The 17,840-nt window shown below is 40.6% G+C and overlaps 1 protein-coding gene across 3 annotated transcripts in view; it reads left to right on the forward strand.

Annotated features, from left to right (window-relative positions):
* The window catches only part of LOC136863066 (uncharacterized), a 2,241,269-nt gene that overhangs the window by 848,835 nt on the left and 1,374,594 nt on the right, over window positions 1–17,840 (forward strand). The window contains exon 1 of one of the 3 annotated variants that reach the window (XM_068225847.1): window positions 5,234–5,253. The exons of the other annotated variants lie outside the window; for them this stretch is intronic. The gene's annotated coding sequence lies outside the window, so the exon portion shown is untranslated. Of the gene's footprint in view, window positions 1–5,233; window positions 5,254–17,840 lie in introns of those variants that run through there. 3 annotated transcript variants of the gene reach the window in all.

The raw sequence follows: 17,840 nt of genomic DNA on the forward strand, positions 1-17,840 counted from the left end.
TATTTTACGAATTTGTTACAAATGAGGAAATCACTTTGGAAGAATCAGTTGAGGAACTAGAAAGCTGTAGGAGTTGGAAGGAAGCGGCCGTGGCCTCAATTAAGGTACAGCCCTAGCATTTGCATGGTGTGAAAATGGGAAACCACGTAAAACCATTTTCAGGCTGCCGATAGTGGGATTCGAACCTACTATCTCCCGGATGAAAGCTCACAGCCGCGCGCCTCTGCGCGCACGGCCAACTCGCCCGGTGATCGAAACTTTAACACAATGTCCGGATATTTAAATCTGATTCTCGTTAAAATTCTAACACATGAAGTATAATTCGCTACAGAAATTAACTCGAATCTGGTAATGTTACTATGTCTATTTCCTACGATAAAGCGTGAAATTGAAATTAAACAACGGGTTTAAATACCTTAATCTATTACGCAGAGCAATTTAGACACATGCGGCGAAGTTCGCTAAATAAAAGTAAATTCAAAGCTCGTTTGATATTACGTAATATCACTGAAAACAATAATCACAACCATCACGGTATTTACGCCATAACTCGAGCATGAAGCTCCAAATGACCTGCATTGTCAACACTCCAAATATGTATCATCGTGAACTGTCCAGTGAAGTAACTTCTCATCAACATACGCAGGCTTAACTCTCAATGTATTAAAATTCATTCTCTCACCCGCAATGTTTCCAATTGGCGACGTTTTCGTCTCGTAAAGATATACACATGTAGAATAAAATTCAGTTAACAATGAGAAAGTCTTATCTTGACCGTGTGTAAGAATGTATTTTGTTCGTGAGGTCGGCTATCACCAAATGCACTTCGCTGATGTAAAATTGAATTTTCTCATTGACTAAACTGCCGTTTCCCATAGTCTTACATAAAATCATAATCATGAGAGAATATTAATTTGTATTAAAGAAATGTGCTTTATAACGCACTTACTCGGATTTGACAACCCTCACATTTTTCAATCGTGCTGGATCGCTACAGGACATCGCTCTTTTTATGCAGCCTGTCTCAGATATATTACACATCAACGTATTCACCATGTCACAAAAATTCTTCTCCATCGAACTACAGGGCCTCTTATCCTTGGAATTCTGCTTATTACATATCACTCATAAAATATAGGCTTACTCTGCCTTTAACTTCTTCCTAATTATTCTCATAATATTTGATTTCAATTACAATCTATTTTCTTCTTGCTTGAAAACCTGTAAGTACAAGCGATCCGATAACCAAACAACTTTATATGTTTGGTCCTCAGCCCGAAGGATGGTTGGATCCTCATCAGCTCCGCCATCAGCAGTTATAGATGGCCTAGGCGTCACTGAAGGGGCAATGATCACACAATTAACTTCTCGAAATTTTTTCCGACCTCAGGAGCAAAATAACATGCAGTGAATTTCTAAATCACAAGTACATGGTGTCACAAAACTTAAATTTTTAGAAATGCCAAACTTTATCATGCTTCACTGGATTTCGATATAAACTGCAAATCTCGCTTACCTAACTGCTGAACGCATTATTATTATTATTATTATTATTATTATTATTATTATTATTATTATTATTATTATTATTATTATTATTATTATTATTATTATTATTACCTCAATTTAATCCTGACGTGAATATTAATATGATTATTATTATTGATACGTTGATACTTGAATTTATCCCACTTATAATGGTTATTTTTATCGCTATCGTTATTATAACTTTAACCGGCACGAACACTATTTCACTTATTTGTAATATTTAACTTCACATTTTTTAAAGAAATTTAAACACAGTTTACAGTCTCGCGAGCTGACATAAAGAGTAGACAGTTCGCTTCTACAACGCAATACCGGCAAGACACATCATCGTCATCGCAACATACTTAATTCAACACACGCCATATATAAAACGCGGTGTTATGATTTATTACTTAATTTTAAGGGTCAGGCATTTACATCTCTAACTACAAAAACATATTATTTGAATTAGACAGACCTGAAATTGTGACGCTTGACGTGGCGTTATCCTAGCTACATCTCGCTAGCCAGCAACCTCTGAATTTAGCATATCATACTGGTAGAGGGCATCCTTCGCTTGAATACTACCTTATCTCCACATTGATTCTTCACTCCTCCTCTTGAGGCAACACACATTAATTTTCTTGAAGTAATTAACCCAATGAGAAATTGTATTATACACCTATACACAAAAATTTAATACACCACCTCGTGTCGAGTATTCAACTGATGCAGTTTATGGAAAATTTCCTCCTCCTCTGCACCAGGTGTTCCACAGATGTGAATGGCCGTGAGACAAATGATGCCACCAAAATAACCTTATCCGCAATAATTCAAAAGAGCTATCTGTGACTTTACTGTCTTTCTACGCAGAAGTTCATGAATCCTACAAATAATTTCCCGTGATATTCCCACATACCAGGATGGATGTCATAAATACAACATTTCAGTATCAAAGTTACCTTCACTCCTCATTACGACTATGTAAAATTTTCGTCTCTCAAGCCAACTGGCTTTTGAGCTTTCCCAGTCTATCTCCCACACTTTAACTTCGGGAAGTCCTGTTGATGTCACTTGACGTATGTTCGCCTTGTCGGACAAATGAATGCTGGCTGCCTCTCTCGATGGATGAAGGGGTATTTGTGCATTCTCTAGAGACGCGGTACGTTACATTATCTATTATTTTTCAGTTGTTCCATCTGATGACCGCTGGACCTATTTCCTTTGAGACTCACCCCAGAGTTTTCGGCTATTTTTCCAATCACAATTGTGTTTTCGCTGATTTCTCCTGCTTATTTCACAGGCGTAGTTAATTAATTCCGTGTACGATGGTCCCCGCGTATTTTCACCGTATGTCCATGATACGTGAAATTCCACTCTGCTAGGAAGGATGCTAACTTCTCTCGGAGCATAATTAAATACATTTCCACCCTGGGAAGTTAGCTTCATCGAATATTTCCCAAATTTCTTAATTAATTACTTCTTCTCCAATGACACTGCCGAAATATCTAACAATGAGGCTTATTAGCCAGAATTTAAACGTTTGGATGACGTATATAGGCTCCGTGCGCTAATGGAAGAAATGCACCGCTGCGCTGCGAGTGGCGAACATTGTAAGTGAATGCGTTTCACAGCGCACATATCCGCTGTCGTCTCACCGCGTGCTGCCATAGCCGACTAAATCATAACAGTGGGATTTCAGAATGTTTTATGCAACAACAATTGGCCACATTATTTCAAACTTGCAGAAAGTGATTGGTCGTGTAATAAATTTATAAGAAAAACAGTTCGCAGCAACAGAGAAATAACTGCAAATGTGATCAGAATGAAACATTGGTTCACTAGTTATCCTACCATTTCACGATAGAGGCAACGTAGTAATTGATGTATTAGTAGTGGTCGTAACGAAGTGTTAATATACACATTCAACAATGCTGTCTTCACAAAAATATACTTTGTCTATTTCTATTACGATATCATGTTAGCGTAGGTTAATGCTGCTAGGCAGGCGATTAATTTTAAGTTTTAATTTTAATTAATTTCAAACATAACCATTATTGCTAAGGAAGGCCTTGGTAACAATCGTTATTATTTCATGAAGGCGAATAATTGTTTCCATGAAATATATGCATATTTCAGCTGTTGTTTATGCCTTTTGCTCAGAACATGAGACCTCGCGTACTGATCGACCGTGCGAATGGTCTCGACCTCGCACTTCAAACGTAGGGAAAGGGAACTACAACAGGGAGAAGAGAGTAGAGGAACTTTTTCTGATATTGAGGCTCAGGCTTGAGGTTGGACCTTCTGAAATTCCTGATATTGAAAGCGCATGTACACAATCAAAAATTATGCATGAGAAGAAACGTTCAGAACCACTTAAAGTTGCAAATAAGTAATTATTTATATTGTGTGTCCGTATTTATAATATGATCAAGTCCACTTCTGTAATACAACGGTTGGCGCGACCAACTGCCTTTCCCGGTGACACGGGCATGAATCCTGACACTGCCAGAAACTGGTGTTTAAAAGGGTGCATGCAACTCATTTGCATTAGGGGTGTGCTTGAAAAGAAATGCAGCACTTCGGGACGAGGACGTGAATTTACGGATGTAAAATGCGGTATTTCTGTGAGTTACTGATATTGCGTAATAAAGCTCTATTTGTTTAATTATCTTTGTCTACTTCCTTTCCAAATCCATTTCGTTAATTTGTAACGGAATACTATAAAATTTCACACTTCGTTCTGTAGTAAAGTACGGTATACTATTATTTTTATTCTACTGGCTATAGTTAAGGCTATTTCAATACAATGCAATGCACATCTATTATGATGTGTGTGCTCTAGAAAGATAGTCTACTGCAGTTTGCTTTGCAAATATAACATTGCTATAGTTATTTGTTTGTAATTTTAACCTATTTTTAAAATGGTTAAAATACTTTTTGTAAAGAGTTATTTTGTATTAATTAAGATGTATAAATTCCGAATTACTTCTTGCGATTTACTGCTATGATCCATCGTCTTTCTAAAGGCATTTCATAAGGTCGTGAACAAAACCTTTGTATCACAGTATCTATTAATTCAGCCAACAACAAACATATAGTTCTGCCCGAACGTTATGACATTAAAAATAATCATCTGAAGACAGCATTGTAACATTATTCTTCTTCTACTTATTCTCCTCCTTAATTTATTTATTTGGGTTCCCCTTTCACGTTATACCCAACCACTAGTCGTTTCATCGAGTAAATAGGGGAAGATTAGAAATTCACTAAGAAACAAACGTAGGTGTCATATATTGTGTCAAATACGAAACAAAACAAAACAAAACAAAACAAAACTTGGGATAGAGACTGTACATGGACACAAGGTTCTACTCTTCACGCCTGTGTGATCCATCACGGCGGCTGTCTACTTCACAAACATGGCCGGATCAACACATAGGGAATGTGGTCTTAGATTCTAATAATGTCTTTAGACAAAAATATACAAAAGGGATTCGGTGATAGAGAGCCACTGTAAAATGATTGAATATATGTGTGTAAACATCACACATATTCTAGCTTCATATGGTCAGCTGTTGATGAAAGTCCCCGTAAGTAGTTCTAGTAATTTCCACCCACAGCAGCACATTGCTATAAGCACGGGGCCTTTAGACAAGAATCACTTGGATCGTAAGTGAGAGGTTGAAGGACAGAGCTATGAAGTGATAATCAAGAGAGGAGTAGGTAAGTAGAGCTACTCTCCCTTTACCATCAAAACGATCAGTTCGAAATAAACTGTGGTTGCGGAAGCGTATCTCGTTTACTGGCAGGAGCCATGTCTCCTATAGAGATGATTCGTTCGTAGAAAGTATGCTCGAGACATTCATTGTCGGCAATGGACGATCTGTCATTACACTGCAGAAAAAATAAATTTAAAACATCTCAAAAGGATAACGCTAAATTTAGCAACAATACTTATCAGGTGAAGTGTGTGAACAAAAGGTCGAGTATAACAGACGTCCTTAACGTTGTGTATTGTATAGGTACAGCTTGTCATCTAAAGAGACTTGTGAGCATATGTCGAAGTAGATCGTGCTGCAGAGCGCCTGGAGTAAAAGCTCGGAATTCACGGATCTTATTTTTAAAAAGTTGTATGATTTTCTGAATCAATTGTTCTCCTTGTGATGAAAATGGTACTATTCTGTTATGTGGTTGAGTGGAATACGGATTATGGAAGATGCTGCGGAATGTATGCTCGGTGCTGTGGGCCTGTAGGTTGCCGGGAGTGTGGGGGGGGAGCTGCGCGTAGATATATGTCTTGGAGGAATAATTGTCCTGTTGTTACTATGTGTGATTCACGGAGGTGGGGAATTCAGCTCTGATACCTGGTTGTCCTGAAGTATTCTCTCATCTTGCACAGTAAGAGACGCAGATATGTCGGTAAAAGGCTGTTGGTGCACTGGTGGTAGCAGTGGGACCTCTGCTGGATCCTTATAAGAGGGGTACTCTGCCGCCTGCTTGAGAATAAGCTCGATTGTGCTCGTAGCCTGTATCGCTTGTTTGTATCCTATTTGAACAGGCTGCTATGCACTTAGCTGTTATCAGTTTTTTTTGTATGCTGGTGATGTAATTTCGAATATCTATGGCAGCAATGCCATTTTCTATGCTCATCAGTGCCTGCTCGACCGTGTATAGTTGGTACTGGACTTGACCTTTTAAAGTCCACGGATAAATAAATCTTCCTGTCAGGTCATAGAACCCAGAGGTTATCAGAGGTCTTTGGAATAATCCTCCCTGAAGAATGCTGCAAATTCATACTTTGTACTGATGGGAGCAAAAGTTGTGTCAGTCTGTTAAAAATAACCATTTCCAAGTTTGTGCGTAGCCACTCACTCACTCCCTCACTCACTCACTCACTCACTCACTCACTTACATCACACCGAGTAGTGAAGCGCCAAATTAATATAAAATCTATTCAAATACAAGTATGGAATGAAGTTCCAAATTACTGTTGATATGCAAATACCAGAAAGGAGTAATTTTTTAGTTTCTTTTTTTTTGCTATTTTGCTTTACGTCACACCGACACAGATATGTCTTTTGGCGACGATGGGATGGGGAAGGCCTAGGAATTGGAAGGAAGCGGCCGTGGCCTTTATTAAGGTACAGCCCCAGCATTTGCCTGGTGTGAAAATGGGAAACCACAGAAAACCATCTTCAGGGCTGTCGACAGTGGGATTCCAACCCACTATCTCCTGGATGCGAGCTCACACCTGCGCGCTCCTAACCGCACGGCCAACTCGCCCGGTGAAAGGAGTAAAGATTCAACAACATTAAATATTAAAGTCCAGAGCAATGCGCTAATATATATACGAAGCTTGGAAATTAAATTGTGGCAACTATTTATTTACACCAGATACAAATGAGTTACATGTTAGCAACCTTTACTGTCTTTCATTGTAGTCACCAGCGTTGTGTATAACCCGTTGCCAGCGATGTGGAAGTCATAGTATACCTTTGGCATAGCCTGTTCTGTTGATGGTGAGAATGGAGCGGACTACTGCCTGTCGGATCACTGCAACAGTTCTGAAGTGAAAGCTCACAAATAGTTTGGTTTCGATCACTGTACAGTAACGCGGCAAGAGCATGCACTTCTTCTTCACTCGTAAGGACGACCTGCCCGATGAATGTCCGCTACAGTTTTTCGACCGTCGTTGCAGGCTTTTACCCAACGTGCCACTGTTCTGTAAGGCAATGCTGATTCCCCGCAAGCCTCTTGAAGACCTTGATGACACTGTCGTGCTGTACGACATCTGGCGCATTCAATCTTGATCCAAATCCGTTGTTCCCGTTTGGAAAACAGTGACAACGTTACGTTAGACCGCTAGCTCACAAGTGACCGTGTTTCTCTCGCTTGTGCGCACGCAGGTGATATGGGAAGGGCGAGTCCATTTGCTCTGAGGTAAGGTGGGTATGTAACCCACGTGCGCTATCAGCGACAATATTATATTCCGTTGCATAGCGTCTCCACAGCAGTGTTGCCACAATTTAAGTTCTAACTATCTTATTTATAAAATAACTTGTCCTCAGTAAGGGAGGATTTTCGGATACTCCATCGCTAAGGAGGCGACATTTTAAAATGAGTGTATCTATACTTCCAAAATTAGTATTTGGAATCTCCTTTAAAAATAAACACTTTTTTGTTTTCGGAAAATCCCGTTAAGGGAGGGGGGGGTGAGAAAAATTGTTGAATACCTTTTATATGGATGCTTATATCTAAAAACTGAATATGTTACAGTAATGAAAATTGGTATTTGGAATCTCCTTTAAAATTGAAGGAACATATACTTTTTTGTTTTGGAAAATCTACTTAAGGGGTGGTGAACAGGAATGACAAAGGGGTGAGTTATTAAATTGAGTATATCTAAAAAACTACCATGTTAAAGACGTGGAAATTGGTGTTTGGAATCTCCTATAAAAGTAAAGGAACACGCATTGTTTGTTTTCTGAAAATCCACTTAAGGGGAGTTGTTAAAGCGGTTAAATTTTTAAGATGAGCATATATGCAGTATATATAAAATATTTACACGTTGCAGACGTGAAAATTGGTATTTTATCTCTTTAAAAAATAAAAGTAACACGTATTTGTTTTCGGTAGAAACACCCTTCGGATGTAGGGGGGGGGGGAGGCCTCAAAATGGGGTGGATTCTTTTTATGTGGATACTTATATCTCAAAAACTAAAGATGTTAACCGACATGAAAATTGCTATTTGGAATCTTCTTTAAAAATAAAGAAACACGCTTTTTGTTTTTGGAAAGTTCCGTTAAGCGGGTGTTGTATAAAGGACTGAAAACCTGTTGAATTACTTTTATGAGGATATTTATATCTCATAAACTGAACATGTTACAGACATGAAAAACTGTATTTGGAAGAAACACGTACCTATTCCTTTGTTTTCGGAAAATCCAGTTAAGGGTTGGCAAATGAATTTAAAAATGAGTTTAATTCTTTGTACGAGGATACTTATATCTCAGAAACGAAGGATGTTACGGAAGTGAAAATTGGTATTTGCAATCTCCTTTAAAAGTAAAGAAACATGCATTTTGTTGGGGTGGGGGAGAAGGGAATCAACTTAAGGGTTTGTAAAAGGAGTTGAATTCTCTTTATGAGGACACTAATACGAATTGGACTTAAAACTATAAACTGCTAAGGGGTTTTGACTGGGTGATGAGGAATGATGACAAATATATACGTTAATATATAATTGCTCGAATTACGAAGTTAAAATGTCAAATGATATCCCAGGTGTTAAATAACAGAAGGTTTGAAACAAATTTAACCCATCAGAGAGTTAAATGGGGGTTGAGAACTGTAAACAAACATATATTAATACCTTCCTCCGAAACGGTTTAACGTACGAAGACAAAATTCCAAATAGTGGTATATATTTTAAATCCTATGTGTGAAATATCAAATGTATTTATACGTTTAAATACTAAAATATCAAATGAGGTTAGCTCCGTAAGGTAGATTATTCATCCCTCCAAAACCGTTTGGCGTACAAAGTTGTAATTTTACGAGAAGGGTCTTCTTTTATGTCCTGCGTGTGATGTACCGTATACTTCAATACATTTCTCCCCTCAGAGTTATAAATGGTAGTTGACTCTCAGAAACACAATATCCATTCTTCCGAAACCGTTTCGGGCAGGAATTTTTTTTAAGAATGGTATTTTCCTATACCCTAGATGTTAATAAATATTTCAAATCATTCACCCCTTAAAAAGTATTAATCCCTCCATTACTGTTCAACGTACAAAATCAACGTTTCACGGATTGGTCGCTTTTAAATCTTAGATGTAGGGTTTAAAGCATTCATATTCTTCCGTGTGGGGTTCAAATGAATGTTAGGTCAGAATATAATTTATCATTTCCCCAAAGCCGTTTCTTGACGTGCGAACAGAGGGCGTATTTTACAGGCTCAGCTGACAGTGGACTCTCTAAAATGTAAATCTTTGAATAATAACTTTCATTTTAAAGCCGTAGCGAAGCACGGGTGTCTTGCTAGTATTGGATAAGATCGAACTAACTCTAAATTACCTTACTGAACGAACGATCTTTCATAATAATAATAATAATAATACACTGACTGACAGAGCAAATGCAACACCAAGAAGGAGTGGTCAGAACTTTATGCCAATTGCAGCACTGACGTATGCTCATGATGTGAAATGCGTCGCTGTGCTGCGCACGTAGCGAACGATAAATGGGACACGGCGTAGGCGAATGGCCCACTTCGTACCGTGATTTCTCAGCCGACAGTCATTTAGAACGTGTTGTCGTGTGCCACAGGACACGTGTATAGCTAAGAATGCCAGGCCGCCGTCAACGGAGGCATTTCCAGCAGACAGACGACTTTACGAAGGGTATGGTGATCGGGCTGAGAAGGGCAGGTTGGTCGCTTCGTCAAATCGCAGCCGATACCCATAGGGATGTGTCCACGGTGCAGCGCCTGTGGCGAAGATGGTTGGCGCAGGGACATGTGGCACGTGCGAGGGGTCCAGGCGCAGCCCGAGTGACGTCAAAACGCGAGGATCGGCGCATCCGCCGCCAAGCGGTGGCAGCCCCGCACGCCACGTCAACCGCCATTCTTCAGCATGTGCAAGACACCCTGGCTGTTCCAATATCGACCAGAACAATTTCCCGTCGATTGGTTGAAGGAGGCCTGCATTCCCGGCGTCCGCTCAGAAGACTACCATTGACTCCACAGCATAGACGTGCACGCCTGGCATGGTGCCGGGCTAGAGCGACTTGGATGAGGGAATGGCGGAACGTCGTGTTCTCCGATGAGTCACGCTTCTGTTCTGTCAGTGATAGTCACCGCAGACGAGTGTGGCGTCGGCGTGGAGAAAGGTCAAATCCGGCAGTAACTGTGGAGCGCCCTACCGCTAGACAACGCGGCATCATGGTTTGGGGCGCTATTGTGTATGATTCCACGTCACCTCTAGTGCGTATTCAAGGCACGTTAAATGCCCACCGCTACGTGCAGCATGTGCTGCGGCCGGTGGCACTCCCGTACCTTCAGGGCCTGCCCAATGCTCTGTTTCAGCAGGATAATGCACACCCACACACTGCTCGCATCTCCCAACAGGCTCTACGAGGTGTACAGATGCTTCCGTGGCCAGCGTACTCTCCGGATCTCTCACCAATCGAACACGTGTGGGATCTCATTGGACGCCGTTTGCAAACTCTGCCCCAGCCTCGTACGGACGACCAACTGTGGCAAATGTTTGACAGAGAATGGAGAACCATCCCTCAGGACACCATCCGCACTCTTATTGACTCTGTACCTCGACGTGTTTCTGCGTGCATCGCCGCTCGCGGTGGTCCTACATCCTACTGAGTCGATGCCGTGCGCATTGTGTAACCTGCATATGGGTTTGAAATAAACATCAATTATTCGTCCGTGCCGTCTCTGTTTTTCCCCAACTTTCATCCCTTTCGAACCACTCCTTCTTGGTGTTGCATTTGCTCTGTCAGTCAGTGTATTTGCGTATGGCCTCTGGAAGGGCCTGATGCAGGTCTTTCCAGTTGAAGCCTTATTGGTAACCTGCGAGTCTGTGAGGACGGGGCCCTACCTGTGATGAATTCTAATGATCAAGACGACACACACACACACCCAGCCTTCGAGCCATCGAAATTATTAACAAATGAAGGTTAAAAATCCAACCTGACGGCGAATCGAACCCGGAACTCCTTGAATTTACGCTAACCATTTAGCCATGGAGCCGGGCTTTCTGTTGATTTTTTATAATATTCGACGAAAACATTGAACGTTAGCGTGAGTGATACAAGTGTACTGGCGTGTTTTGGTGCACTGTTGACACGTATTATAATTCATATCTTGATTTTGTATTGAACTGTGTGTGTGCAATCCACCTACAGTATATACCGAACGATTTTAAACTTGTGTTCAAAATGCTGTAGTCTTTCTAGCGGTGTATGTTTGAAGCTCCACGTTTGTACACAGCTCTCTTAGTGACTGTCTCATGATTGAATTAGCGGGTGTGTTTGCTTCTCTGATTGTGTAGCAGCAATGCTAACAATGTAGCAGGATCTCTGCTAACATCTTGGAAGGCTGACTCTTTGAGGAATCATCCAGTAGGTTAATGGGTTTCAGGAAGACGAGAATAGGAGAAAATGAGAGTAAACACGTAAAATGGCAGTGTAAGACGTATTTCTGACCTGATTTCATAACAAGAGGATTTATTCTCCGTGCTTATTACAGTATCAAATAATACAACAGGCTGTGTGAAAAATTACATTGTAAACTACGCCTAATTTAGGTATCTCATCATTATTTCACATTCCAAGACGCAAACATTTTTATCACAAGGATTAAAATTCCAGTGGGCATCCGGCCGTAACACAGCTCTAGCTCCTTGGCTGAATGGTCGGCGTCGTGGCCTTCGGTTCAGTAAGCTCCGGTTTCGATTCCTGGCCGAGCCATATATTTTAGCCGTGTCTGATTCGGGACAGGGTGTTTGGTTCTTTTTTTTTAAATCCACATCTCTTATTATACACACCACACTCCCCATCACCAACTAACACGGGAACACGTTATTGTGAATACGTCCCTCGACATAAGTCAGGCGACAGAAACGGCATCCGGCTGTAGAAGAGCCATGTCCAGTTTTGCGACATAGCTTGATCCAACACCCCCCTCAAGGCGTGGGAAACGTGACTAGAGATGAACAGAAAAATATCACTGTATTGTATGTGACTTTCTACTACTTATTCCCAAATCACTTGAGTTTGATGCCCTTTGCTGCATCTAAGTCATACGAAAATAGTACAGATGACAGATTAGGCTTGTTAAGCCGTGTATCTATTAATAAAATTTTAGTTTTGTCTATACAGTGTTCAAAATTTAAAACATAGGTTTATTTCTGTACCTGTCGTGTCCACAGTATGAAGGATATGCAATTTTTAATTTTCCGTGTTCTGTATCTGTCTCTCTGCATTGGATGCTTATGGAGGTCAGGGGTTAAGGATGCCTCACGTTGATTAATGGAGCATGATACCTTTCTGGACCGGGTTATCTAACCTAATATTTAACCCACCAACGACAATAGAAATGCAAAATCAACGGAACGAAAATTAAGAAAAACTATAATTGCGTCTGGAATCGAACCCGTGATATGAAAGACAAACATAGCAGAGCAGAATCTTCATTAAAAGCACGGCGAGGTGAATATAAAACAAAGCAAGAGCACGTAAAACCTTGGCAGAAAAGAAAGACAAACCTAGCTATTCCGCACGAAAACCTGAGTGTGGCGATGCCCTGGATTGCCTTGGACTCGAAATGACAGCCTTCTGCTGTCACCTGTAAGGACGCTGAAACCCGTATAGAATTGAATTTACAGGAAAAGAAAAGGGCTCCTTTCAACGGGCGTTTATTAAACTGTTAAGGCACATTGTAATGAACCATGCATTAACATTTGGAATAATAGAAAGGTTTACATTCTGTCTCCAAAGAAACACCAGAGCACTTAGTGGTTCGCGGGCTGCCTTATTCATTCCCTAGACCCTGTTGCAGTGAGGAGTCACAATTCCCTCTCTCCTCAATCAGCTGTGGCCTGACAGTAACATATTGTTACCACGCCCCTGAAGGCTAGTCTGCGGATTCTCGCCTTCCTTCTGTACGGTATTTAAAATCGCCATTTAATATATTCCTTCAATTATCATTCATAGAACGGTCATTTGTCACCTCTCAATAAAATTCAGGGCATTATTCCATAGAAAAATTAAATTTTCGAGCTAATTCCTCTAGCACTAACATGCATTATTATATGATTGTCAAGGCATTATATTTCAAGCCAAACTATACCTACTAAGTCTTTCTACCTCCCTTCCTGATCACACATTTGATGGACGCTTAAGAATGGCAAGTTCTCTGGAACATCCAGAACATATTGTTATTATTATTTAGTTATACTGAAGATCGTATCCTGGCAAGGGTTCACAAATACCGCCCTGCTTACGTGAACGCTAGTTGATTTTGGAAGACGGTATTCGAGACCGGGCGGTAGAATACGGTCGAGTAGTATCTTAGCTACATGTTGTCCAAAAATTTCATCGGGAGGGGATGCTTCAGAACGGGCCTGAAGCATAAAACGCGATGTAACTCTCTTACGGTTGATTTTACACGTAAAGAGCTCATGGCGATTTTTTGTTCTTTAAGGGGAATATCAACGGCAGTCATGTGAAAGTTTAAGTCCAAGGAACTTTATCCATCTCTGTAGACTGTAATAAGTATAGTTGCTGTGGAGATCGCTTCGGTAACGTTTTGGATGCTTTGTACACCTGTCAGTGTTTTCTTAATACATTAACTCGATATTTGGCTTTCTATTATAACGGAAGGAAGAGATAAATTCAAGATCAAAAACAATGCCAGAAAATGAAAATGCAAAGAGCGTTGAAGCGAGTACATCACGAGTAGCCGCTGACAGTAGAGGCATGCCCGCTTATGTACCTTGCCTAATGTCCTCTTCTTTCACCTGGCTGTCAGTTGGTGGATCAGTAGTCTGTCCGGATGATGGGTCTAACAAATATCTAACATTTAGTAGGACGGGGTACTAACTACTGTACGTGAATGAGAATGCGAAGATGAGGGATGGGAAACTTAATCCATGAAACATAAAATGAAGATAAACCCCCAAAATCAAAACATTAAACAAAGCAGAAACACAAAATTTTATATAACAAATGTCCCTCAAAGTTGCAGGTCTCTGCCAGAATCATGTTAAAGTTTATATGATTCTTGGAACCGTGCGTAATTAATATGGCGGGAATCTGAACACTGTAGACGTATATTTAATCAATTAAAACGTTCAAATACAATGGATTAGGAATGTAAGATTCGTGCAATATTTCCAATAATATGACTCCCAGTGGTTTCCAATAATATGACTCCCAGTGGTTAGGGAAACAAAAACATAAAACACACACTGACTTCGGACCACTATAATACCCCCAAAATATCACTGAAGCTAAACATAAGCCCGTTGTCATAATCAAAAATGAGGACTGAAACCTCTCATCCCACAAAAAGCATACAAGCTCACCCCGTACACAAATGACAACAAACGACAAATAACACTGCAAGACACATGGGCAGCAAAATATGGCACACACACACACACACACCTGAAATAAAACATAAATAAGCACTTGTCTTTCAAGATAAATACATGCTCGTCTTCTCAGTCGGCTGCTTACCTAATGTTCATTTAGCTGCTGCCGTGGTGGGCTCTTAACAATGTCGTCTATCTATCTACCTCCCATAATAACGATTCCTTTTCGCTGCAGAAACTTCTTTATTCGGGAAAGGTCGCCGCCTGGCTGTAACTGAACACTAGGTTTAAAAGGGTCTTCTCCCAGCCTGCCAGTCGTGAGCACGCCTCTCAGCTGGGCATCATTTCTATATCCGTCCTCGTATATCTCGCAACAAAATCTCGTATAGGTCTGGTACAATTATTTTTCCAAACTCGTAATTCAATATCGGGTAGGCCTATCTGCAGCATCTTCGCTTCGATCTATCCTGAGCTATTACTCAATAAATCATATTCCTTATAATTCTTGCAGACCCAAATTCGATTCACGTGGTTTGCCATGCGTTAACCTGCCGAGATTTTTCCAGAAAAACCTTCCTAACTGAGCGGTGGGGGCCGAACGTCTACAGCTTACTCTGCACCACAGAAAGATTGCATGGCTTATACTATTACGACCTCCCCTCCAGTTCTTAGGTTGTTTTTTTCTCACAGCACTAATCTCCCTGTTCGATACCATGCCAGACACTACTGACCGTACTTTCAGGATGACTATATCATCTCAGATTCTCTCAAATGAAACAGTCGGGAATAACATTATCTGACAAGACCTCAAACTCACTAAACAGTTACCGCAATGTACCAAAAATCTAATAGAAAGGTAATAACCCTGAACAAATGCATGCATAGTCCTAAACCTCCTAAACCTGTTTACATTTATAGAAAGAATTGCTGAAGGCATGATTAAGTGAATATTTACAGAAAATGCTAATCCTTGTTTGTCCTAACCCATGCTGAGAATTTGTTCATACTTATCTGTTCCTGTGACATTCACTCATCCATCCGGGTTGCACTGCGAGACTTAATGCATGATCGCACTACTGACGTCCATAGTTGCAGGTCCCCGGTTCGACTCCGTGCGGTGGTCCATGATTGGTGCCATCTACTTGATTAACACGTCCTCTAGGAAGCTCAATTAGCGATGGAAGATCAATTTTCACACGAAGATCTGTTCGTTGGAAGTTCAACTTGCTGCCTACTGCAGTTAACGCAGATTACTACATTAATGAGCATGTCTTCCGATTATCTCACTTGCAACTCTCATACTACACCTTATGAGTTGGAAACATTTTTTATCAGTTTCTGCTAACTGAAGCTCAGTCAGTCCCTACCAGCACCTAGTCGTCGCTCCTGTAGCGGATCACAAGTTACTGTAGCCTGCAGCTCCCTAATCGATTCCGTTCACTCACTTATTGTTAATTATTCCATCACAATAGTCTACCTAACTTTATTACATTCGCTTGACTCACAGTTTCAAGCAAGACGAGCTTAATAAATTCTCTCTGTGTTCTCTACGGGCACTTCTGCTATACTGCATTTTTCCAGATACTAGGTTCTGACGATACGCACATTAACAGGATCACACCCTTTTTGTAAGTTCCCAGGAGAGACGCTGCGCGAGGGAAATTCCCAACAAACATTGCCTTCTCATTTGTGTCATGTAAGCTTCAGTTTCCACGCTCGATAAAAGTATGAATATTAATCAGTCAGAGCATCTATATGAGATATTTTCAGCTAAAGACACTTGGAAAATTATATCACAACACATCTCTGCTTTACACTCGCAAACAACAGATGATTGGCGTAATTTGCACATCCAAACATTCATAAGATCTCCCGCTCTTCTACTCGCGGGATTGATGTAGGTAATTTCTCTAAGGTCTGTCTCTCGTTTTTCTCTCATACAAAACCCACACCCGTCCGCGTCGTGTATGGCCAACTATTCTGCTACCCTGAGCGTTCGCTGGCGTTCCAGCTTTCATGCCTCGGTGTCAGCGAATAATATTAATTTAGCGTTTAATATTGGCCAGATCCTATACTATAATACGACTGAGAATGAAAACTACAACCTGTTTTCCACTCTGTGACCGGGTAAGGGATGTAATGAATCAAACCCCATCTTGCGGCGAGGATAGGAATTGTGCCGGCTGCCGAAGGCTGTCGCACTCCTGTGGGGCAATGATTAATGACTGAGAGATGAAATGAAATGATAGTGGAGAGTTTTGCTGGAATGAAAGATGACAGGGAAAACCGGAGTTCCTGGAGAAAACCCTGTTCCACATCCGCTTTGTCCAGCACAAATCTCACATTGAATGACCGGAATTTGAACCACGGAACCCAGTGGTGAGAGGGGAACAATGTGAGGGGTGGGCTAAAATGTTATCATGCACATGCCAATTGGTGCTTCCGTCAGATATGGGTAGTTTAAAAAAATGTATTCAGCTAATTCGTAAATAATTATTTTCAGTATTGCTGTCTATGTAGATCAATAAACCGTGAGCTTCACGTTGCTATTTGCCTTTATGAAGGGTCTTATAAGAGACACGGTATATTTTACTACATGAACTATTATTCACAAAGTTTCGTCATGAATTCTAGAGAGCTGGAAAATTTACGTTGTAAGTGTACAGGGTGAACGAAAAGTACCATCCAATAATCACAGCCCACAATAACGTGGAAAGTATCTGTAAGCTTGATAAAAGTCAACTCTCTAACTGGTGCGCGGTTGGCCATTTTCGTTCTGTACTAAACATATTTTCACACGTACTACATGTGCGTAACAAGAACCAATCGATTTCGATTTCAACTCTCTGACAATTTTCATCAATAGATAACTAGGATAAGTAACGTAATGCCGTCTTAGACGAGATCTGCGGCCCAAATATCCACTGAAATGGCGCGTAAGGAGCCCTCATATCGTCTTAACACACAATTATGTTGCGAAACTCAACCCAGTCTTACGGTGTTTAGGGGTCATAAAATTTCCAGATACGTCAAAAACATTAAGTTTAAATATTTCCTGAATACAATTTTCATAGCATTTTCCAAATTGCCTAGGGATGCCACATTGGTTACCGGGGTATGCGTTTAATCTAGTGTTTGTCTGGATGCCTTTCTTGACGCCAACCCTGTGTGGAGTGATGTATTCACTATTGTGTGTT

This window comes from Anabrus simplex, chromosome 2 (assembly GCF_040414725.1).
Source record: "Anabrus simplex isolate iqAnaSimp1 chromosome 2, ASM4041472v1, whole genome shotgun sequence".
NCBI classification, from domain to species: Eukaryota; Metazoa; Arthropoda; class Insecta; order Orthoptera; family Tettigoniidae; genus Anabrus; species Anabrus simplex.